The sequence below is a fragment of the Choloepus didactylus genome, chromosome 7, assembly GCF_015220235.1.
Source record: "Choloepus didactylus isolate mChoDid1 chromosome 7, mChoDid1.pri, whole genome shotgun sequence".
Lineage (NCBI taxonomy): Eukaryota > Metazoa > Chordata > Mammalia > Pilosa > Megalonychidae > Choloepus > Choloepus didactylus.
In genome coordinates, this window is record NC_051313.1 from 19,294,374 (window position 1) to 19,319,027 (window position 24,654).

The 24,654-nt window shown below is 38.0% G+C and overlaps 2 pseudogenes; both read right to left on the reverse strand.

Annotated features, from left to right (window-relative positions):
* Positions 1-591: 591 nt before the first annotated feature.
* On the reverse strand, positions 592-944 carry LOC119540395 (annotated as a pseudogene).
* A 4,942-nt stretch (positions 945-5,886) lies between these two features.
* The window catches only part of LOC119540486, a 116,866-nt pseudogene continuing 98,098 nt past the window's right edge, over positions 5,887-24,654 (reverse strand).

The following is a 24,654-nucleotide window of genomic DNA, read 5'->3' on the forward strand; positions in this document are numbered from 1 at the left end:
GATTTCTAAAATCAATTAATTTTTCATTACCACATATTCTTTTTTTCATGTATTTTTTATTGTGAACTTTAACGTATATACATAACAGTGATAACTTTCAAAGTACTATTTAGCAAGTAGTTAGAGAATAAATTTCAGAGACTATCATGGGTCACAGATTTACAACTTCAGCTATTTCCGTTGTAAAATATAACATAATACAGAAAGGTGTTAACTTTCTATGTACAGCTCAACAAGCAGTTATATAGGTAATTTCAAAAATTGTTATGGATTACAGTTCCACAGTCTCACTCCCTTCCCTATTATGCAATACAAGGTATATACAGAAAGGTGAAGACCAAGGCACAATTCAACGAGCAGCTATAGAGCAAATCCCAAAGGATGCTATAGGCTACAGATCCACTATGTCATTTACCTCCTTCTAGCCCTTCCAGCACCCCAGCATCCAAAAAAACACAATAAAACAAACAAACAAAAAAAAAAACCACATATAATCATATAAAGTTTCAGTATTCATAAAGCTTTGGAAATCATGTTTTGTTTTGTTTTGTTTTGTTTCAGCCATTTTGTGTTTTATTGACACCATCATTCTCAGGCCTTGACTGCATACTTTCTGAGTGTGTACAGCAGCTCCTTCTGCTGCTGTTTTTTGGTCTTCAGGTTCTCCTCGTGCTTGTTAAGCACATGTTTTCTTGGGCCGCAGATCTAGGGGCTTGTACTTCTTGCCCTTGTAGAACTTCCTGAGGTTCTCTTTCTGAGTCTGGTTACTGACGGTAAGAACACGGGCAATGCATTTGCGGACAACTCGGATCTTGGAGAGCTTGGACACTGCGCCCCTGTCACTTTGGCGACGCGCGGTGGGACAGCTCCACCTTCAAGTCGTCCAACTGTTTCAGCAGCTCCTCCTTCTTTCCGCGAAGGTCCTGAGCCTTGATGTTGGCCATCGCTGCAGATCGCTTTGGTAAATCTTATATTGCTTGTTGCTATCCCTTCCTCTCATTTAATCTCTTTCTCCATCTTCAGGGGTGTCTAGGCAGTGAGCACCCTAACTTGTTCATACTGAAAGGGGGTGTCGACAGTATGGGGAGGGGGCTGCATCTGGTTGTTGTTCTTAAAGAGGCTGTTGCCTCTGGGTTTTAGGACTTGTCTGGCATAGGAATACTCTGGTGGATTTAAGTTTCTGAAAGAGAAAACTTAGTGAGTGAATCTTTTATAGAATCTCAGGTAGGGACCTAGGTATTTGGGGAGTAATTTGGGTAAGGACATAACCACATACCGTTTTGATTTGACCTTCCTTATTCACTATACATGTCATTTAGCAATAAAGACTAATAATTAGATCCTTTTATTCTATGTTTTCTTGCATGCGGATTTTCCAAAGGTATCAGTTCCTTAAAAAAGTAGAAAGTCAGGAGGTTATTTCTCCAAGGAAAGGAAGATAACAGGGAGTTCACAATTTTTTTCTTCTTTTTCTTCCTAAAATAGGCTGAGAATGACAAAAAGTCTGGATTACTTCTTCTATTGATTTGTTGTGTTTTTGCTATTATGAAACTGTGATGTCTACCTAGAAAGAAGTGAAAATCAGAAGTATCAAATCTGGTCTCAGTGTGCCATGGAATTATTTTGTGTTAAATAATGCATTTCCTGGTGTGGCATTGAGGATTTGGATCAGCTGCATGAGACCAACACAAACAATAATAGTGACTTGAACAAAATAGTAGTGTAATTTTCCCTCTCATAAGAGGATTCTGGAGAAAGGCCTTCAGAGCTTCCAGGGACCCAGATTTCTATCTTCTATTCCACCATTCTCGTGCATGCTTCCCATTCTAAAGGTCAAATGATGGTTTAAAAAGGAGGAAAGGGAAGATCAAGAGCACACTTCCTCTTTTATAAGGAGACTTTTCAGATATTTCACATAACATTTCCATATACATATTATTGGAAAGAAATTAATCACATGGTAATACCCAACTGCTGTTAAGATTCTTTCGGCTGGGCAGTTATCAGAGTTTTGTTACCAAATAAATGAAGGAAAAATGGACATTGAGGCAATTAAAAGTCTATGCCATACCAGGGTTCCATCATTGACCCACATTTTTTAAAAACACTCTCTAAATCCCTTTTATAACCATTTACTACATCCTTTCTTTGAGTGATCTCTTTCACTCTCCAACACCAACTAATCAACCCTATATTACTGTTGCTGTCTTCCGAGTTTATACTTACCATTCAGTCCTCTCTCCTAATTTCCAAATGCCACAATGTGACAGAGACAATACAATGGACTTACCAAATCCATCTGCATTCCCTGGGCACACAGTATAACTACATTTCCCAGGCTTCCTTGCTATAAAATTGAAGCCATGTGACTAAATTCGAGCTAAAGGAGCATCTGCAGAAGTGATATATTCCTGAAAGGTCGCCCTTGATTGTTTACTCTTTCTCTTCCCTATATCCGAGGTAGGAAGTGCAGGACTCCAAGATAGCAAGTGAAGCAGGCTACATGTCTGAGTCATCGCTTAGAGGTGAGATGCCCAGAAAAGCCCCCTACCCAAATCCATGTCACACCTCATGTTAAACCAATGAGATTTGTGCGGTTACTTGTTTCAGTAGTGTTAATTACACTGATTAATGCAAACAGGTATCAGTTATCTAAGGAATCACTGTATTCTCTAGTGAACCAAATATATTTCAAACCAGATGAGTCTTATAAAGAGGACAAATCACATTTGGAGTGACAGGTTTTGTTTATATGAACCAAATAGATTAAAATCCAGTGTTAATCAAATTTTGATGATCAGAGGCCTTGTATATAACATGAAGAAGAAAAGCACAAATAATAAGGGCTAATTCCAGGAGCTGTTCAAATCTAATAATTGCCCAGATTAGAAACCACTAAACATTCTCTCTTTGTTATGTACAAATTCTGTCTCTACTACTAGATTATAGCATATCTATGATCAGAGTTCTTGTCTAATCTCTGTTTACAATATAAATATATAACGCACTACTTTGTATGGAGTTCAGGGATAATGATGATAATGTTGATAAGGACAACAATGATAATGGTGGTATAGATAGAAAAATGAAGTAAAAATGTATATCAGTGTCATTTTATCAAGATTAGTAAATATATATTATACAGTATTTTCAAATAAGAAGAGTAAAATTTGATTAAAGTTATTTTCCCCCTTCTTTTCATTTCTCCCATTCCCAGTGTAAAATTTCTAATAGAGCTAAATTCAGCTTTCATTTAAAAAAAAAAAAAAAAAAATTGGCAGTCTCACCTTTTACATAGGTACTGAGTTTTATCATCTCATCACTTTCACAAATACCTTCACTTTTGAGCCTTCTTCTAACTCTTTATTTGTGAAAATGGATCAAAAAGTATATTATCTCAATTGGTACCATTATCTTTTGATAGCACAAAATGCCTCCTCTAGAAATCCAAATGTCAACACTTACTGCCTCACTTTATTCTAGCTGACAGGTGCATAATTAATGCTCCGATGTCTCCATATCCTGAAAAAAGTCACATGGAGGATTCCTGCAAAATAAAGACCAGTTAGAGAGAATAAGCAATACTGCTGAGATAAGGCTCTGAGAACAGTTTTTGAGCACATAAACATGAACTGCAATACATATAAGTGGTTTTCAATCGAAAGTGCAAGGATAGTCTTGTTCATGCTGTGTAATCTGTGCAGAAATAATGGTCATATTTATTCTAGTTGTTCAGACAACTATATCACATTAAAGTCATATAGAAGATGGGATGAGAGGAGGAATGAAGAGATACTTTATACAAACATAATGGGATTCCTCTTAAAAATAGCTTTAGAAAAACTGAGAAATGTACAATGTTAACTAACTCTAAAAGGAAAAAAGAAAAAAAAGAAAAAGGAAAAAAAGGGTTTTCAGAAGGGGTGGGGTAGCTTGGACAAAGGATTTTTTTAAAGTAATGGAAAAAAGAGACAGAAAAAAATTATGAGATATCACAAAGAGCACAAAGCAATACTGGCTTGTCCACTCTACTTTCTTCCGATTTTCCCTACAAAGAAAAATCGCCATGAAAACAGAAAAGAGACAGGGTTATCCCAGGTGGGAAACCTGTGGGAAACAAACATGGAGTACAACGACAATATAAACAACAAAGTAAATTTTCAAGTACAAAAGGGAAAATTACCTGCCTTATTTGGTGACATACCCTTCCCCACCAAAAAAAAGAATTAAAAAAAAATTATTATTCTTTGAATAAAAATACAGGCAGGTGATAAGGAATTAAAGGCCTAAGAGTGTTTTCTTTTTGTGTCTTTCTGTGCTTGTGCTCATTTTCATGTCCTCACCCCCTGACCCCAGCTGGAGCCTACGCCTTAGAAAGGCTGGCAAAGAGTAAACTTTCATTAAATGTCTGCGGAAGTGTTAAAAGTTTGAATTGTCTTTCTAAATAGCAGTACAAAAAGACTTCTTAGGCCCAATAATGGTTTACATTTTGGAAACTACTGAACTGATGTTGCAATTATGTACTTTTAAACTTTGGATGAAAGTCCTTCTCCCTTTGATGAAAGTCCTTCTCCATCTTGGAAGGTATCTTAATTTGCCCAAGATTTGAGCACAATTGCAAGATTGTGTCCCATTTGTAAGGGATATAAATAGAGCAGGGAAGGAGAAAGGGGATCACTAGGAAACAAATTAATTCAGCCAAATCTTCCTTTGTGATTAATGAACTGACAGATGTAAATGCCAAATCACCCTTCTATCCAAAGAATCTGTTTGTGTTACTTTGCAAGAGATGAACTGCTGCTAACATAAATATGTTAGAGAATCAATTAAGATGTTCACAATTTGACCTGATGAGAGTGATGTGTAGGCATGAAATAAACATCATAGTTGGCATGAAGGGGTTATCAATTCTTTGTGATCTCTTCCTTAAAAACCTGGAAGTCAGAGAGGTTGCCTATCTGGCATAAAGGAGGATAACAGGGAGCTGTAGATTTTCAGGTTTTTGTTGTTGTTGTTCTTCCTGAAATAGTTGACAATTTTGAGTGCTTTGAGAATGACAGAAAGTCATGGGCACCTCTTCTATTGATTTGTTGTGGTTTGCTGTGCTTTTGCTATTATGAAACTCTGATGCCTCTCTAGAAAAAACTAAAAATATGAAGTATCAAATTGGGTTTCAGTGTGTCAGGGGGTTAAGTTGAAGGAATCACAAGTGCTACAGAATTTGAACTTTAAAGGTTTACTTATAGAAGAATAATATTTTAAACATATATTAGGGAAATATTCAGAAAAACATCAAAGGAAATGAAAACAATATAGAGTACTCTGTTTAAAAGTGGAAAAAGGAGCAACCTTGTGAAGGTTTACCTTAACCTACAAAGCCCCTATTTAGCTTACAGACAAGTCATAATTACCACCTGGAGAGTTATGACTTTGTGACCAAAAGGGCCTAAGGAGAGCTGAGAAAGTGACTGAAGGGGAAGGTTTCTCCCTGGGAAAACAGATGAGCAAATAAAAAGGAGGCATTTCCACTTCTGGTCCCACCTTGTGTCTCTTCCTCCATTCCAATTTTCTCCTGAAACCATTGGAACCTGATTTTTCCATCCAGCATTCTGCTGATTCTGTACTCCAAAGTCAACAACTACTGCCTGTATGATGCTTAATGTGGCATACTTGCAACCAAAAATCCATTTATTGGTGTTATCATAATCAATTTTGCATAACAGATAATCTTGTTCTGCAAAGGTTCTGCCAACCTTTTTTTTTTTTTACTGAACAAGACATTTATTCTCTCTGGTTGTGGTACAAATGTGGCCTGTCCCCTTCAGGCTGCTAAATTCTTGGACCCAGATTGTCACCCTTTTTGGGTAAACTTTCTGCATGAGAATCCTAAGTCTGATACCCCCTGGCTGTGTAGTTCTTGAGCACCAGCTGCCGAAGGCTGCCATGGTCCAGGGACTGGTCAATTTCATCCAAACTGTTGCTCAAAATGTCAGAGCCTAGCACCAGGGGAATGGTCTTGGTGATCTCTGTAGGCTTGAGGAGGACAGCACCGCCCCAGATTTACTCCTTGCCTGAGTAACTGTTAACTATATTCTTATAACATGGTAAGATTTACATCTGTATGATGCTTTTCATTTTTCAAGGCTCCTTCATGTATGTGAATTTGCTCTGTGAAATAAGACACATATAAGTTTTCCTGATTATGAAGATGAAGAAAACAAAGCACAAAAGGAACACACAGCCAATTCTAAGTGTAAAATACATCTCCTGGTTCTCAGCTCATTAAAAAACAAAAAGTTAAACTCTGTGCCCTAGATATTCCCTCCCATCCCAGCTATACATTTCAATCACAATATTTAACCTAGTTTGTAATTAAATATTAGACAGACTTTTTAATTAATGTCTTAACGTCCACAAATAAGCTCCAAAAATCTGTTTTGTTTTACAGTCATATCTCTTGCACTAAGCATTGGCACCACATAAGAGGTGTTCAATAGGTACTTGCTGCATGAATGGATGGATGATTTTCTTTTCATCAGATGATGCCTAATCTTTGTTCTTTCATCTGCTTGTACCTCAGCCATATTACCTGGCAGTTCTGTGTTGCACTTAGATATCTTTGCATGTATACATCCATTTCCTTCTATGAAACTGTATACTCTTGTTGTCTGTAGCTTCAATAACTTACTACTGCCCCAGGTCTCATAGTGGTACCCAATAAATGTCTGAAAAATCAGGTTTCTTCCATGCAGCCCTGTGAGCCACCAAAACAATTTTTAAAGTGCGATGACCACTTATTAGAGACAATCCACCCACACATTAAGCCCTTGATGATTTTTAGGACATCAAATCCTATATCTAGACATTTTCCTGAATGACTGAATAATTTTCTCTTGGTCAAAGCCATGACACTTATGTTAGGAGCCATTATCATCACCTGTAGATCCTGTAAGACCACTTACTGAAATGGAGAACCTTCTCAAACCAGGATTGCAGGGCAAGTAATGTAAAAAGTGAGCAGACTGGCCATTTGAACTCTGACATTGCTTGCCAACATGGCTATTGCCAGTAATTCCTCTCAGTTGGGTATTGAGTTCCCTGAAAGAGGTGGGAATTTTTTTCCACGTGCTGCTTCACTTGTTTTTACATCGGCATCAAGTCCTTATACCTGAAAGTGAGAAATGCCAGTGGAAAAATTTTTGACCTAATATTCCATACAAGTTGCACTTTGTGAAACTAGAAGACTGAATATTTCCAAGAGATTTCCTCCACACCACAAAGAGAGAAGTGACATTTTCAGTTCTTGCTTTTCAATCAGGAATAAAGTTCTCCCAATTTAAGAAGGGAAAACAGTAGTAATTCAGAGACATTTTAAATGTCAGTAATATATGCCATACAGTGAAGTCTGTGAAAAAAATCACTACCTAAAAAGGATAAAATTATCCACTCTACTTTCATATACACTAATAAAATGATACCTTCCTAAAGAAAAAAATGCCAAGTCAGATACGATACAAAATAACAGCCTAGTTTCACTGAAATTCAATTTCATACAATCAAGAGGTTCTTAAATGTCATTCAGACCCTTACACAAATAGTATCAATAGTGATATAAAAGAGACAATTTACAGGTCCCACGATTCAAATCTCTGAATTTCCTTACTACCAGACTTTATTTATCAAGGTTTTAATTTGTTGCTCTTATTTATCTATTTTAAGGGACATTTGGGGGCTATCCACTCCATTAATTTCCAGACAAACCGCATTTATTTATTTATTTATTTATTTTTTAAATTGTGTCAGCATTCTTTTTTTTTTTTATCATTTTATTGAGATATATTCACATACCACGCAGTCATACAAAACAAATCGCACTTTCGATTGTTCACAGTACCATTACATAGTTGTACATTCATCACCTAAATCAATCCCTGACACCTTCCTTAGCACACACACAAAAATAACAAGAACAATAATTAGAGTGAAAAAGACCAATTGAAGTAAAAAAGAACACTGGGTACCTTTGTCTGTTTGTTTCCTTCCCCTATTTTTCTACTTATCCATCCATAAACTAGACAAAGTGGGGTGTGGTCCTTATGGCTTTCCCAATCCCATTGTCACCCCTCATAAGCTACATTTTTATACAATTGTCTTCGAGATTCATGGGTTCTGGGTTGTAGTTTGATAGTTTCAGGTATCCACCACCAGCTACCCCCAATTCATTAGAACCTAAAAAGGGTTGTCTAAATTGTGCGTAAGAGTGCCCACCAGAGTGAACTCTCGGCTCCTTTTGGAATCTCTCTGCCACTGAAGCTTATTTCATTTCCTTTCACATCCCCCTTTTGGTCAAGAAGATGTTCTCCATCCCACGATGCCAGGTCTACATTCCTCCCCGGGAGTCATATTCCATGTTGCCAGGGAGATTCACCTCCCCTGGGTGTCTGATCCCAACGTAGGGGGGAGGGCAGTGGATTTCACCTTTCAAGTTGGCTTAGCCAGAGAGAGAGGGCCACATCTGAGGCAACAAAGAGGCATTTGGGAGGAGGCTCTTAGGCACAACCATAGGGAGGCCTAGCCTCTCCTTTGCAGCAACCTTCTTCCCAAGGGTAAAACCTATGGTAGAGGGCTCAACCCATCAAACCACCAGTCCCCTATGTCTGTGGTCATTGTTAGCAACCATCGAGGTGGGGTAGGCCAATACCCCTGCATTCTCCACAGGCTCCTCAAGGGGGCACTACATCTTTTTTTCCTTGTTTTTCTTTTTTTTTTTTTTTAACTTTCCCTTCTTTTTCAAATCAACTGTATGAAAAAAAGTTAAAAAGAAAAAAAACATACAATAAAAGAACATTTCAAAGAGACCATAACAACGGAGTAAGAAAAAGACAGCTAACCTAGATAACTGCTTAACTTCCAACATGTTCCTACTTTACCCCAAGAAAGTTACATAATATAGCAACATTTCTGTGAACTTGTTCCTACTATATCCATCAGAAATTAACAGACCATAGTCATTCCTGGGCATCCCCAGAACGTTAAATAGCTTATCTGTTCTTCTTGGATTATTGTTCCCCCTTCTTTAATTGCTCTCTATTGCTAGTTCCCCTACATTCTACATTATAAACCATTTGTTTTACATTTTTTAAAGTTCACATTAGTGGTAGCATATAATATTTCTCTTTTTGTGCCTGGCTTATTTCGCTCAGCATTATGTCTTCAAGGTTCATCCATGTTGTCATATGTTTCACGAGATCGTTCCTTCTTACTGCCGCATAGTATTCCATTGTGTGTATATACCACATTTTATTTATCCACTCATCTGTTGAAGGACATTTGGGTTGTTTCCATCTCTTGGCAATTGTGAATAATGCTGCTATGAACATTGGCATGCAGATATCTGTTCGTGTCACTGCTTTCCGATCTTCCGGGTATATACCGAGAAGTGCAATCGCTGGATCGAATGGTAACTTTATTTCTAGTTTTCTAAGGAACTACGAGACTGACTTCCAGAGTGGCTGAACCATTATACAGTCCCACCAACAATGAATAAGAGTTCCAATTTCTCCACATCTCCTCCAGCATTTGTAGTTTCCTGTTGTTTAATGGCAGCCATTCTAATAGGTGTTAGATGGTATCTCATTGTGGTCTTAATTTGCATCTCTCTAATACCTAGTGAAGCTGAACATTTTTTTCATGTGTTTCTTGGCCATTTGTAGTTCCTCTTCAGAGAACTGTCTTTTCATATCTTTTGCCCATTTTATAATTGGGCTGTCTGTACTATTGTCATTGAGTTGTAGGATTTCTTTATATTTGCAAGATATCAGTCTTTTGTCAGATACATGGTTTCCAAAAATTTTTTCCTATTGAGTTGGCTGCCTCTTTACCTTTTTGAGAAATTCCTTTGAGGTGCAAGAAACTTCTAAGCTTGAGGAGTTCCCATTTATCTATTTTCTCTTTTGTTGCTTGTGCTTTGGGTGTAAAGTCTAGGAAGTGGCCACCTAATACAAGGTCTTGAAGATGTTTCCTACATTATCTTCTAGGAGTTTTATGGTACTTTCTTTTATATTGAGATCTTTCGTCCATTTTGAGTCAATTTTTGTGTAGGGGGTGAGGTAGGGGTCCTCTTTCATTCTTTTGGATATGGATATCCAACTCTCCCAGCCCCATTTGTTGAAAAGACCGTTATGACTCAGTTCAGTGACTTTGGGGGCCTTATCAAAGATCAGTCGGCCATAGATCTGAGGGTCTATCTCTGAATTCTCAATTCGATTCCATTGATCTATATGTCTATCTTTGTGCCAGTACTATACTGTTTTGGCAACTGTGGCTTTCTAATAAGCTTCAAAGTCAGGGAGTGTAAGTCCTCCCACTTCGTTTTTCTTTTTCAGAGTGTCTTTAACTATTCGAGGCATCTTCCCTTTCCAAATAAATTTGATAACTAGCTTTTCCAAGTCTGCAAGTAGGTTGTTGGAAATTTTGATTGGGATTGCATTGAATCTGTAGATGAGTTTGGGTAGAATTGACATCTTAAATGACATTTAGTCTTCCTATCCATGAACATGGGATATTTTTCCATCTTTTAAGGTCCCCTTCTATTTCTTTTAGTAGAGTTATGTAGTTTTCTTTGTATAGGTCTTTTACATCTTTGGTTAAGTTAATTCCTAGGTACTTGATTTTTTTAGTTGCTATTGAAAAAATGGTATCTTTTTCTTGAGTGTCCTCTTCAGTTTGTTCATTTCTAGCATTATAGAAACATTACTGACTTATGTGCATTAATCTTGTATCCCCGCTACTTTGCTAAATTTGTTTATTAGCTCTAGTAGCTGTATCGTTGATTTCTCAGGGTTTTCTAGATATAAGATCATATCATCTGCAAACAATGACAGTTTTACTTCTTCTTTTCCAATTTGGATGCCTTTTATTTCTTTGTCTTGCCGGATTGCCCTGGCCTAGCACTTCCAGCACAATGTTGAATAACAGTGGTGACAGCGGGCATCCTTGTCTTGTTCCTGATCTTAGAGGGAAGGCTTTCAGTCTCTCACCATTGAGTACTATGCTGCCTGTGGGTTTTTCATATATGCTCTTTACCATGTTGAGGAAGTTTCCTTCAATTCCTACCTTTTGAAGTGTTTTTATCAAAAAGGGATGTTGGATTTGTCAAATGCTTTTCAGCATCTATTGAGATGATCAATTGATTTTTCCCTTTCGAGTTTTTAATGTGTTGTAATACATGATTGTTTTTCTTATGTTGAACCATCCTTGCATGCCTGGAATGAACCCCACTTGGTCATGGTGTATGATTTTTTTAATGTGTCTTTGGATTCGATTTGCAAGTGTTCTGTTGAGGATTTTTGCATCTATATTCATTAGGGAGATTGGCCGGTAGTTTTCCTTTTTTTGTAGCATCTTTGCCTGGTTTTGGTATTAGATTGATGTTAGCTTCGTAAAATGAGTTAGGTAGTGTTCCATTTTCTTCAATATTTTGAAAGAGGTTGAGTAGGATTGGTGTCAGTTCTTTCTGGAAAGTTTGGTAGAATTCCCCTGTGAAGCCATCTGGCCCTGGGCATTTATTTGTGGGAAGATTTTTGATGACTGATTGGATCTCTTTGCTTGTGATGGGTTGGTTGAGGTCTTCTATTTCTTCTCTGGTCAGTCTAGGTTATTCATATGCTTCCAGGAAATTGTCCATTTCCTGTACATTATCCAGTTGGTTGCCATACAGTTGTTCATAGTATCCTCTTATCATTTTTTTAATATCTTCAGGATCTGCAGTTATGTTACCTTTTTCATTCATTATTTTGTTTATGGGTCTTCTCTCTTTTTGATTTTGTCAGTCTAGCTAGGGGCTTGTCAATCTTGTTGATCTTCTCAAAGAACCAACTTTTGGTGATATTTATCCTCTCTATTATTTTTTTGTTCTCTATGTCATTTATTTCTGCTTTAATCCTTGTTATTTCTTTTCTACTACTTGGTTTAGTATTGGTTTGCTGTTCATTTTCTAGCTTCTTCAGTTGATCCATTAGTTCTTTGATTTTGGCTCTTTCTTCCTTTTTAATATATGCATTTACTGCTATAAATTTCCCCCTCAGCACTGCTTTTGCTGCATCCCATAGGTTTTGGTATGTTGTGTTCTCATTTTCATTCGTCTCTATATATTTAGCTATTTCTCTTGCTATTTCTTCTTTAACCCACTGATTGTTTAGGAGTGTGTTGTTTAACCTCCAGGTATTTGTGAATTTTCTAAGTCTCTGATGGTTATTGACTTCTAATTGTATTCCATTGTGGTCAGAGAATGTGCTTTGAATAATTTCAATCTTTTTAAATTTATTGAGGCTTGCTTTATGTCCCAGCATATGATCTATTCTGGAGAAAGTTCCATGAGCACTAGAAAAGTATGTGTATCCTGATGATTTGGGATGTAATGTCCTGTATATGTCTGTTAAATCTAATTCATTTATCAGATTGTTTAGGTTTTCAATTTCCTAATTGGTCTTCTGTCTGGTTGATCTATCTATAGGAGAGAGTGATGTGTTGAAGTCTCCCACAATTATTGTGGAAACATCAGTTGCTTCCTTTTGTTTGCCAGTGTTTCTCTCATGTATTTTGTGGCACCTTGATTGGGTGCATAGAAATTTATGATTGTTATTTCTTCTTGTTGAATTGCCCCTTTTATTAGTATGTAGTGGCCTTCTTTGTCTCTCAAAACATCCCTGCATTTGAAGTCTATTTTATCTGAGATTAATATTGCTACACCTGCTTTCTTTTGGCTGTAGCTTGCATGAATATTTTTTTCCATCCTTTCACTTTCAGTTTCTTTGTGTCCCTGTGTCTAGGATGAGTCTCTTGTATGCAACATATTGATGGTTCATTTTTTTTGATCCATTCTGCAAATCTATATCTTTTAATTGGGGAGTTTAATCCATTTACATTCAACGTTATAACTGTGAAGGCATTTCTTGAATCACCCATTTTATCCTTTGGTTTATGTTTGTCATATTTTTCCCCTCTCTCTATTAATATCCTTTATTGTACCCATACCAAATCTCTTTAGTACTGAACCTTTCTCCAAGTCTCTCTGTCCTTTCTTTGTTTCTCTGTCTGTAGGGCTCCCTTTAGTATCTCCAGTAGGGCAGGTCTCTTGTTAGCAAATTCTCTCAGCATTTGTTTGTCTGTGAAAAAATTTAAGCTCTCCCTCAAATTTGAAGGAGAGCTTTGCTGGATAAAGTATTCTTGGCTGGAAATTTTTCTCACTCAGAATTTTAAATATATCGTGCCACTGCCTTCTTGCCTCCATGGTGGCTGCTGAGTAGTCACTACTTAGTCTTATGCTGTTTCCTTTGTATGTGGTGAATTGCTTTTCTCTTGCTGCTTTCAGAATTTGCTCCTTCTCTTCTGTGTTTGACAGTGTGATCAGAATATGTCTCGGAGTGGGTTTATTTGGATTTATTCTATTTGGAGTTCGCTGAGCATTTATGATTTGTGTATTTATGTTGTTTAGAAGATTTGGGAAGTTTTCCCCAACAATTTTTTGAATACTCTTCCTAGACCTTTACCCTTTTCTTCCCCTTCTGGAACACCAATGAGTCTTATATTCGGACGTTTCATATTATCTATCATATCCCTGAGGTCCATTTCGATTTTTTCAATTTTTTTCCCCATTCTTTCTTTTATGCTTTCATTTTCCATTCTGTCATCTTCCAGGTCACTGATTCATTGTTCAACTTCCTCTAGTCTTGTACTATGAGTGTCCAGAATCTTTTTAATTTGGTCAACAGTTTCTTTAATTTCCATAAGATCATCCATTTTTTTATTTAGTCTTGCAATGTCTTCTTTATGCTCTTCTAGGGTCTTCTTGATCTCCTTTGTCTCCCGTACTATGGTCTCATTGTTCATCTTTAGTTCTTTGAGTAGCTGCTCTAGGTGCTGTGTCTCTTCTGATCTTTTGATTTGGGTGCTTGGGCTTGGGTTATCCATATCGTCTGGTTTTTTCATATGCTTTATAATTTTCTGTTGTTTTTGGCCTCTTGGCATTTGCTGAGCTTGATAGGGTTCTTTTAGGATTTGTAGACCAATTGAAGTCCGTATCTCTAATTTATCAGATCTACAGCTTCGTGGAGTACACTTTCTCTAACTAACCAGCAGGTGGCATCCACGAGCCACCTGTTCTCCACAAGCCAGTTCTCCCCTGCTTAGCCTTTTTGGTGAGTGGGGGAGTGAGTCTTGTGGGGTCCAATTGGTGTCCCAAGCTTGCGTGTGTAGTTGGTGTTGCCTGCCCTGTATATGGGGTGTGTTTCTGGGCAGTCAGGGAGGGGGGGTGGCTCTAACAGTCAAATCTCCTTGGTGATCCTAGAGTTTTAAAGCTGCTGCAATAGTCTAATCCTTCAGTTCAGTCCTGCCACAGTTTGTGTCTGCCACTGACCCACAAGTCCTTGGTATTGGCGTATGGCTCCTGAGACTTACAAGTGAGCCCCTCTTCCAGGCTGTGCACCCCGGGTCCTCTGTTGAGGGATGACTGTGCTATGTCACAGGTGAGTGCCGTCCCCCCAGGGCAGTTCTGGGCTGCTGGGCTGTGTAGGGAGGCTCCCAGTCTGCTGAAATGATGGCTGAATGGGGCTTTGTTAATTCACACTGCTCCACCTTCCCAACTCTGGGACAATCAGCTGAGGTTGCAGGGAAGGCTAATGTCCCCACCCAGTTTTGTGGTATGTGCCTGTTATTTGAAGCGCTTCCGTCCCACTGGGTTGTCTGGGGCGTGTCTGGGCTATGGGGCTGGCGACGGGCAGGAGTGTTTCCTGTCCACCAGGATGATGGCTGTGAGCAGACACCCCCCTTTTCTTGGGAAGTTCTGGTGTTTAGTCAATTTTCTCAACCACTGGATTATTGCTTTTTGTCTCAGAGCTATCTTAGTTCTGCTCTTGTCTTGACCTGCCCAAATTGCAAGTCTTTGAAGCTTTCTGTATTGGGCTTCTTAGAGTAATTGTTTTAGAAAAAGAAAAAAGGATTTAAAAAAAAAAGGGCCCTCCTCAGAGATCTAATGGGTTATTGAAATGCTATGAGACAAAGCAATTAGGGCCATTAAGGAAAGGTCCACAGGGCAGAGAGATCAGCTTTTCTTCGGGATTTGCATATGAGCCTCAGGGCCTGAGCTCTGCCCTTCCCCTTTCTATGTTCACCAGAACTCCAAAAATCCTCCGCTTTTATTTTGGAGTTTTTCGTGTTGTTTTTTTCTATGCCTGTCTCCTCTCTGCTGGGCTGGCTGCTCACAGATTCTCTGGTGTCTGGTCATAGTCTATCTATGGTTGGAGTTTGGATCAGTAGAATGAGTTTCCGATAAGGGCTGCCACTGCAGTTCTCCCTTCTCCTTCCCGGAGCTGACAGCCCCTCCTCCCACGGGACTGAGCCTGGCAGGGAGGGGTGCGGGTCCCCAGGCCACAAAAACTTACAGATTTTGCTGATCTCAGCAGTTCCACGTCTTCATGAGTGTTGTATGAAGTATGCCCAAAGTCAGATTGCTCTGTGGTGTCCAGTCCATGCAGTTCCTGGCTTTCTACCTACTTTCCTGGAGGAGTAACTAAAACATACAGCTCACCAGTCTGCCATCTTGCCCCACCTCTGCATTTATTTTTATATATGAAAAATGCTGTCAGCTCGATGCATCACTAGTTCTTGATCTATTGCTTTGGAGTCTTTCTGGTTTTACTTTCAGTAGTCACAAAAAATAAGAAAATTGTCTTGATTTTCAACTAATAGAGCCTTAGATTAAAACCTGCCTGTGAATTCTTAAAAACCCTTGCAATGTTTTCTTTACTTCTTAATTAATTTACCAACTCCAGATTTACCACAATGATACTTAAGATTTGGGTTTCTATATGGTCAGTTTATTTAAACAACAAGATTACATGGGATCTAGAGTAGGGAATGAAGTCTTGTTGTTCTGTGCAAGTTAATGTGGTGCCCCGATGTATCCCAGAGTATTTTGGGCAGAGAATGAAAAGGTATTTGTGGGGTCCCCTTGAGGGACTGGGGCAGAATGTGGAAATATTGGACTTCCCCACCTGGGGAACTCCTGATGTTCTCACAAGTATTGGGAACTCCCAATTTGATGGGTCAAGCCCTCAATCTTGGGGTTTGCCCTTGTGAAACTTATACCTGCAAAGGAGAAACTAAACCTACTTATAATTATACCTAGGCATCACCACCAGAGGGCCTCTTTTGTTGCTCAGATGTGGCCTCTTTCTCTTAGCCAACTCAGCAAATAAAGTCCCTACATGACTCCCAGGCATGAGCCTGGCCCCAGAAACATGGGATTGATGATGCCTTCTTGACCAAAAGGGGGAAGAGAAATGAAACAAAATTAGGTTTCAGTGGCTAAGAGATTTCAAAAAGAGTAGAGAGGTCATTCTGGAGGTTATTCTTATGCATTATAAAAATATTCCTTTTTAGTTCCCAGTGTATTAGAATAGCTAGAAAGAAATACCTGAAACTGCTGAACTGTAAACCAGTAGACTTGATTTTTTAATTATTTATTTGAAACATTTAAAATTTAATTTAAATTACAAATGAACAAATGATTTCAACCATACCCAAAAAATACACACAATAATATAACAAATTGCTATATAGACTTGATTTTTTATGATGATTATATAACTATATAGCTTTTATCATATGATGATGTGATTGTGAAAATCCTGTGGCTGCACTCCCTTTATCCAGTGTATGGGCAGATGAGTAATAAAATAAATACAAAAATAAATAAATAAGCAAGCCAACAAACAAATAAACAAATAAATAATGGGGGATAAGGGGTATGGGATGTTTTGGATGTTCTTTTTTATATTTTTTAGAGTAATGAAAATGTTCTAAAATTGATTGTGGTGATGAACGCACAACTATATGATGATGCTCTGAGCCACTGATTGTATACTTTGGATGGATTATATGATGTGTGACTATATCTCAATAAAATTGCATTTAAAAAGAAAAGATTTGCTTTTACTACAGACATGAAAATTATAATTTAGAAATATGTCTAACATGAAAACTGAACTCCAACCCATCTGCTTTAGCTTCTTGAGAGCATAAAATGTACCCACCAGCCTGAACAAAAGGCCTAAAGCCAACTTCTGGGAACACACCAAGAGCAGGATGGTTGCTGTATCAGGCAGGATGCTTTCGGCTACAAGAAGTAGAAAAGCCATTAAGACAAAAATGGCTCCAGTAAAGACAGTTATTATGTCATAAGGAGTTCGGAGCTATGGCAGAGCAGGAATAGTTAGTTGGTTAGTTCATCAGTGCCTACCACGAAGAATGCAGGTTCTCTCCATCTGCCACCCTTAGCAGAACGTAGGCTTATGTCCTCAGGCTTGTTCCTTCAGAGTAGCAAGATGGTGGTGGCAGCTTCAAACATTACATTCTCAGACATATTTTCCAAAGGCTAGAATGGAGAGGGCATCTTCCCTTCTTGATATCCCTCAGTAAGAATGACTAAAACTACCCCAGAGGTGACAGAGTGATTGTGAAAGCCTTGTGGATTACACTCCCTTTATCCAGTGCATGGATGGGTGAGTAGAAAAATGGGGACAAAAAACAAATGAAAATTAGGGTGGGAGGGGGGTATGATTTGGGTGTTCTTTTTTTTTACCTTTATTTTTTATTCTTATTTTTACTTTTTCTGGTACAAGGAAAATGTTTAAAAAATAGATTGGGGTGATGAATGCACTACTATAAGATGGTACTATGAACAGTTGATTGTACACCATGGATGATTGCATGGTATGTGAATATATCTCAGTAAAACTGAATTTAAAAACAAACAAACAACTACCCCAGAAGCTATCCAACTGATTTTCCCTCACTTACCAAAATTCTGCCACAAGCCCATGCCGGAATGAATCACTTGGCAGGGGTACAGAATTACTGTCATTGGTATGGATTAATCAAGATTCACCCCTGGAATTGGGGAAGAAGCCAAATAAATTCTCCTGAAGCACAAGGCCCCTGGGCAGAATGTGAACAAAATCAGAGAATGTTCCTGAGAGCATAAAATGTACCCACCAGCCTGAACAAAAGGCCTAAAGCCAACTTCTGGGAACACACCAAGAGCTGGATGGTTGCTGTATCAAGCAGTATGCTTTCAGCTACAAGAAGTAGAAAGCCATTAAGATAAACCTATGCTGTCTATCATGGTTGCCAATGATAACTCATTCCTTTTCTTTGCTTGTCAATTTCTCTTCTCTCCTACTTTGATTATATATTGAAAATAATGAAGGATTTGTTTTATTTTTCACAATCCTAAATTTGTAGCACCAGTTTAAAGAGTTCCCGGTAGACAACCCTGAGGCACAGCTTAGAAATAGGCTAACATTCAATTCACAAAAGAAGTACTTACAAGCACATTAAGAAATGCAATTGTCCAATAACCTTGCTAATCTTTGGGAGATCAGCAACATAATTCATTGAAGATACCTGGACTGGGGTGGGGTGGGAAGTAGCCACAACATTATTCAGCAGATTCCATTGTTGTAGTTCTTCAGACACAAAGACTGCAAAGTTTGTGGAACTTGATAGACTCCTCAAGAACAAGACTCTCCTTCCCACAGTAATATGATATGGGCTAATAATGAATATTTGTTGGGTAAGTTTATAAATTTATGTTATTCATTTTGTGACTTTCTTCTGCTCTCTGACTAGATGAAGACTGCCTTTTGGAGGCTCTTTTAACCTCTGTCTCTAACCTCTGACACCGCACAGAATCTAGAGTCATCCCACAAATATGATTATTTGTTGCACATTAGACTGCACCATCTGATTTTATAGCACTTCATGGAAGTGCTTTATTGCTTGACATATTGGGTTTAGGGGTTATAAAATGACCTTATTTCTTCTAGAATTACAGGGCTAGAAGGACTTTACTTCAGAAGGTCCAATAACAATGAGCTGTTGTGCAAGGCTTTTTATGAGTTGACCCTTCCCACAGTCTCAAGCATCATTCCTTCTGACATTCTCCACTTTATGCTACTTTCATGTATTTGTCTGATATGCCCTTTTCTACCTGGTCTACCTTTGGGCGTTATATTGAGATTTACTTCTCTGGGCAGAAAACTCCAAGCAGAATGGGGCATTCTTTTTCTAAGCTCCATTAATATGTTGTATTACAGTTTGTTTTGTTTTATTTTTAACATGCTTGTTTCTCCATCTGGATGGTGAATTTCTTGGAGACGGATGCTGTTTATTCTTTTATTTGTTTATGTGGGGACCCAGGGCCCGAGCCCCTTCCCCTCCATGGTGAAAGTGAATTATTTCACGTAGCCGCCTACTTGACCAGAACGGATGTTAAAGGTCATTAGACCTCCCCAGGTGGGAAAAGAATGTACAAATGGTATAGTAAACAAAACATTAAAACTCCTCTCCCCTGATCACTGTTGATAACAAATTTCCACACCCTCTGTGTCATAAGACCCGCTGAAACACTGTTCTCACACCCTTTGGAATGTCTTTGTCCTAATCCTTATAAACCACCCCCTGAAATCCCCTGCTCTTTTGTGGAGTCCTAACTTCCATCTTTCCCAGCTGGTTGCTGCCATGGAACCATCCCCTGTCCGTAAGTCCTATTAAATCCATGTCTAATTCCATGCCTGGCATGTTCTTCAGTCTTGGGGCTGAGCTGAGTTAGAACAGTGTAATTTCCATTGCCTTTTATAGTACCTTGAATATGGATAGTGTCTATTAAATATTTCCAAATTAAATTTTTGAATTGCACATAAATTTACACCAGAGAAAGTTTCTAATATAATTATAGGGCTAGTGTCCCATGTGAATTGTAGCACCTCACATTCAATCTTGTCTCAGTGCATAGTTAAACTATAACAAGTCTACCTCTTGGAGAATACTCTAGAGAAAAGGGGATTTCTCAGAGTTACAGCTCTCTGTGATAAACATGGTTGGAAACCACCACTATATTGAATAACATTTGTTTGATATGATGATTAATACCCAATCAATTCAATGCTGCAGTCAGTCTAGCTTTCTATAACAGAAAGATTGTTTCAATTAATTTTTCTCTTTCATTTTCTGTAAGGCCATTGTAGAACATCCAAATAGCTAAACAGTAAATTATTCTGAAACAAATGTTTAGTATTATCTTATTTTACTCTTTAGTTCAAATGGAATATTCATGACAAATAATATTGTCTCTTTGAACTTTAATGAGCAAATGTCTTGCTTAATGTTTTGACACAAAAATTTAGAAATAGCTCCACTACCTTCCAACAGTTTCCCTTACACAACTAGTATTTTGTACACCGTAATTGTCCCTCTCACTAAGGATTGCTGTATTATCTCCTAGAACATAAACACCAACACCACAAGAGCGCTGACATTGCTTTGTTAACCAATGTATCCCAAGTTCCTAGAACAGTGCCTGGCTTACAGTATAGGCTCTTGTGCTTGTTTGACTCTATTATGTACCCCAGAAAAACCATGTTCTTTTAATCCAATCTTATGGGTGCAGACTTATTGTGGGTGGGATCTTCTTAGGTTGTTTCCATGGAGATGTGACCCATCCAATTGTGGGTGGAAACTTTTATTAGATTATTTCCATGGAGATGTAACCCTGCCCACTCAGGATAGGTCTTAATTAGTTTACTGGAGTCCTTAAGAGAGCTCAGAGCTGAGAGAAGGAGCTCAGAGCCAACAGAGACTGAGACACTTTGACAGAAAACTCTCAGAGATATTTTGGAGACAGCCATTGAAACCAGAACCAAGAAAAAAGCTGAGATGAAATCCAGAGTTTGCCCTGGAGAAGCTAAGAGAGGACCCCCAAGACACTTAGAGAGAAATGCCCTGGGAGAAACAACCAGGGACATACAGGAGCTGAGAGAGAGAGAAGCTAAGACAGAAGCCCAGAAACATTTTGGAGAAAGCAACGGAAACCAGAAGCTAACCTTGGGAAAGGCCCAACAGACTCTGGCCAGGTGCCTTCCCATATGACAAAGGAATCCCAGATGCCATCGGCCTTTCTTCAGAGAAGGTAGCATCCTATTGATGCCTTAATTGGGACATTTTCATGGCTTTAGAACTATAAATTTGTGAACTAATAATCCCCAATTGTAAAAGCCAGTCCATTCCTGGTTGTGCTGGTTTGGATGCATTATGGCCCCCAAAACGCCATTATCTTTGTTGCAATCTTGTGAAGGCAGATGTATTAGTGTTGATTAGATTGGAATTCTTTGATTGAGTGTTTCCATGGAGATGTGACTCAATCAACTATGGGCGAGACCTTTCCATGGAGGTGTTGCCCCACCCATTCAAGGTGGGTCTTACTTGGATCACTAGAGTACTTTTAAAAGAGCCACACAGCCCAGATGCTGGAGCAGCTGTGAGTGACGTTTTGGAGAGTAAATCAGAGTGACACTTTGAAGAGGAGCTGCAGCTTACAGAGACATTTAGAAGATGGCCATTGGAAGCTTCATTTTGAAATGCAACCTGGGAGCAGCAGACACCAGCCACGTGCCTTCCCAGCTAATACAGGTTTTCCAGATGCCAATGGCCTTTCTGCAGTGAAGGTACCCTATTGTCAATGCCTTACCTTCGACACTTTGTGGCCTTAAGACTGTAACTTTGTAATCAAATAAACCCCATTTATAAAAGCCAATCTATTTCTGTATTCTGTATTTTGCATAATGGGCAGCATTAGCAAACCAGAATGCTGGTATACCATTTCTGGTACATTATATATTGGCAGCTTTCGCAAACTAGAACAGTACTCAATAAATTTTTGTTGTAGTGAATGAATATATTTATAGCTCCTGAATATGCACATGTAGTTGAAAAGACCTTTCAATTTTTATCATGTTCTCTTTCTTATTTCTTTTTTTCTTCCCAGTTGTCTTATACAAGTGCTTTTTTAAAAAAAAAAAAAAAAAAAAAAAAAAAAAAATCCTGACAACAATTTCATCCACTTCCCATAACATAGTCAATTTCTACTTTGAAAAACATTTGAAGACTTCCCTCCACTAATAATGTCTTGACTGAACCAAAGCCTCTGAAATTTGGCCCAACTTATTTCAGCTCCAGTTAAACTTGCCTTCCTACTCGTTATTCCCTGAACAAATTTACACTTTCTCACCTTCAATCATCCATTCATACTGTTCCCTTCTCTCAGAATGCTCTCTCTTTTCCCTATATGTATTTCTACTCACATACATCTTTCACATCATTTAATTTCCTGATTTATCTTACTTCTTCCAAGAGACCATCCCTGATAATCCCAACAGCTTCCTGAACAATGATAACACAATTGTGGTTTTACAATTTGGGAAGAATCTAATAGAATTCATGAATCCTTTCTCAAGAAAATTAGACATATGCACATCTGCCCAATACCCTCCTAAGGAGCCAAAAATATCCTTAGTCTCCAGAACTACAGTCAGATTTATGCCATTCACATGACTCACAAACTACCTTGTATCATCTCGGTGTCCACTTCTTTTCACTTCAACTAAATTATAAATCCCTGCAGAGTATGGACCATGGCACATACATGTGAATGTCCCCATTTAAGGTCCACGATATCTTGATCAGAGCTTTAAAATTTTAAACATAAAAATCTGTAGTTTATTGAAGCCTATTGTGGGGGAGTGACTCATGTACCACACAGAACTCATTATTATATAGCATTTTTGAAGTTCCTGTTAAGACAAAGCCAAGCTGAATCTGGGTGAGCCCTAATCTGATATGACTAGAGTCTTATAAACAGAGGAAATTTGGACACAGCACTAGGAGACAGAAGGAGACAGATAGACAGGTGACAGAGGTGGAGACTGAGTTAGAGATTGCCTGCTGGCAAGCCACTACCAACATGTTACAGACTTCAGGGAAAGCATGATCCTATCAACCTCTTGATTTTGGATGTCTAGCCTCCATAACTGGGAGATGATAGATTCCTGTTGTTTAAGCTAACCAGTCTTTGATATCTGTTATAGCAGCCATGGAAAACTGAGACATCCATCTTACATATAATTCCCAATGGAGTTAATGACAGCTAAGCTTGTATATATTTTCTACTCATGCTACCTCTAAAAATATTTATGCTTGTGCTCATAATTACATTTAAAAAATCTGCAAATGGTATCTAATGTCCAATTTCAGAGAATTCCCAAAACTCACATATAGGTTTTGATAATAATTTGCTTATATACAAGGGAAAAAAGAGAAAAATGAAGCAATTCTCTGGAGAATTTTAGTTGCCATATGCTTTCACTTTGCTTTGTTCTTTCCTCTCAAAATCGACCATTTTATTGATCTATATAAGCTGTATGGAAATAAATTAATATATCTCAGAAGAAAATTGTATTTAAATGTTTAAGTGCCAAAGAACAGCCAATGTGCTGCAGGAGGGAGCAAGAGAGAAATATCTGGAGGAAGGAGAAAAGAAAAATTTCAGGTCTTTAAAGTTTCACAGTGACACATAGAGAAAATACTTTTTCAAATACTTAAGAGAATTTTTTATGTTATAATATACTCCTTTCCAGAAGAAATAAAATCCCTTCCCAATTGTAACTTGTTTCTACAATTTTTATCACTGCTATTAAAAATATAAAATATCATAGCTTTTTAATATACAGCATTCAATTTGTAGGGAATTTTTAGAATCAATGATAAAGCCAATTTCAAAGAAACTATATTAGGATTCTTCTGCAAGAATGTATTTGTTTCATTCAGATTCTCTGGAGGAAATAAACACATTTAGAATATACAAAGAACCATTCATCATTTTATTAAAAGTATAAATAATCCACTAAGGGGAAATGTAGGGAGAAAAGCCCAAGAGCAATATGTGACTCTAGAATACAAAATTAGTTTGGACAAGTCATTAGAAAACAGACTGTAAAGAATAATCCTTTGCTACTCCCAACAGACTCAACAAAGTGACAGAAAAAAATTCATATTTCTGCCATCAGTAGAACTCTCTCCCTAGAATAACAGAAAATACAAATCAACCTCTCAACAGAAGTAGCCATTTCTAAATCTGCATCATTCTCCATCTTCTACAAAATGCCTTCACATTTTTAGAACTTCCAAGAGGATACATCACGGACTCAAAATTGAATGCCACTTTCAAATCTCAAAAAGTCTTAGGTACTACTCACAAACTGCACAAATCACAAAAGCCAGCTCTTCATTAATGAGGCAAACACATGAAACACCTTCCAAGCCAGCTCTAAAATTCTTTTAGCTGTTGTGCAAGTGATTCTAACTTTGGCCTATTAGTTCAGTATCTGTGGACCCATGTGGACTGTGTGATGTGATATTTTTCTCAGACTGCCCAAGCTATCTAGGCCTCAAGATTCTCAAGATCCTTGGAAAGATAGGTCTGGCCTAAATTTTGCTAATTCCATAGTGGCTACAGAAGCCCAACTGCCCTTGGCCCTTCAATTAGGAATCTGAAATCTTAGATTCTTTTAACACTTGTATGACTAATCCTGCAATGCATCCCGACCAAACTGGCATGTTTGGGTAAGCAAAGGATTGACCTGGAAACACTAGAGGAAGTAAATTCTAGATTGTTTCTTCCTTTACAGACCTCAAGCCACACTTAGTCTAAACCCTAAATATTCTACTTTTCTCTTTTTTCCCCTAAAACAGTATTATTTA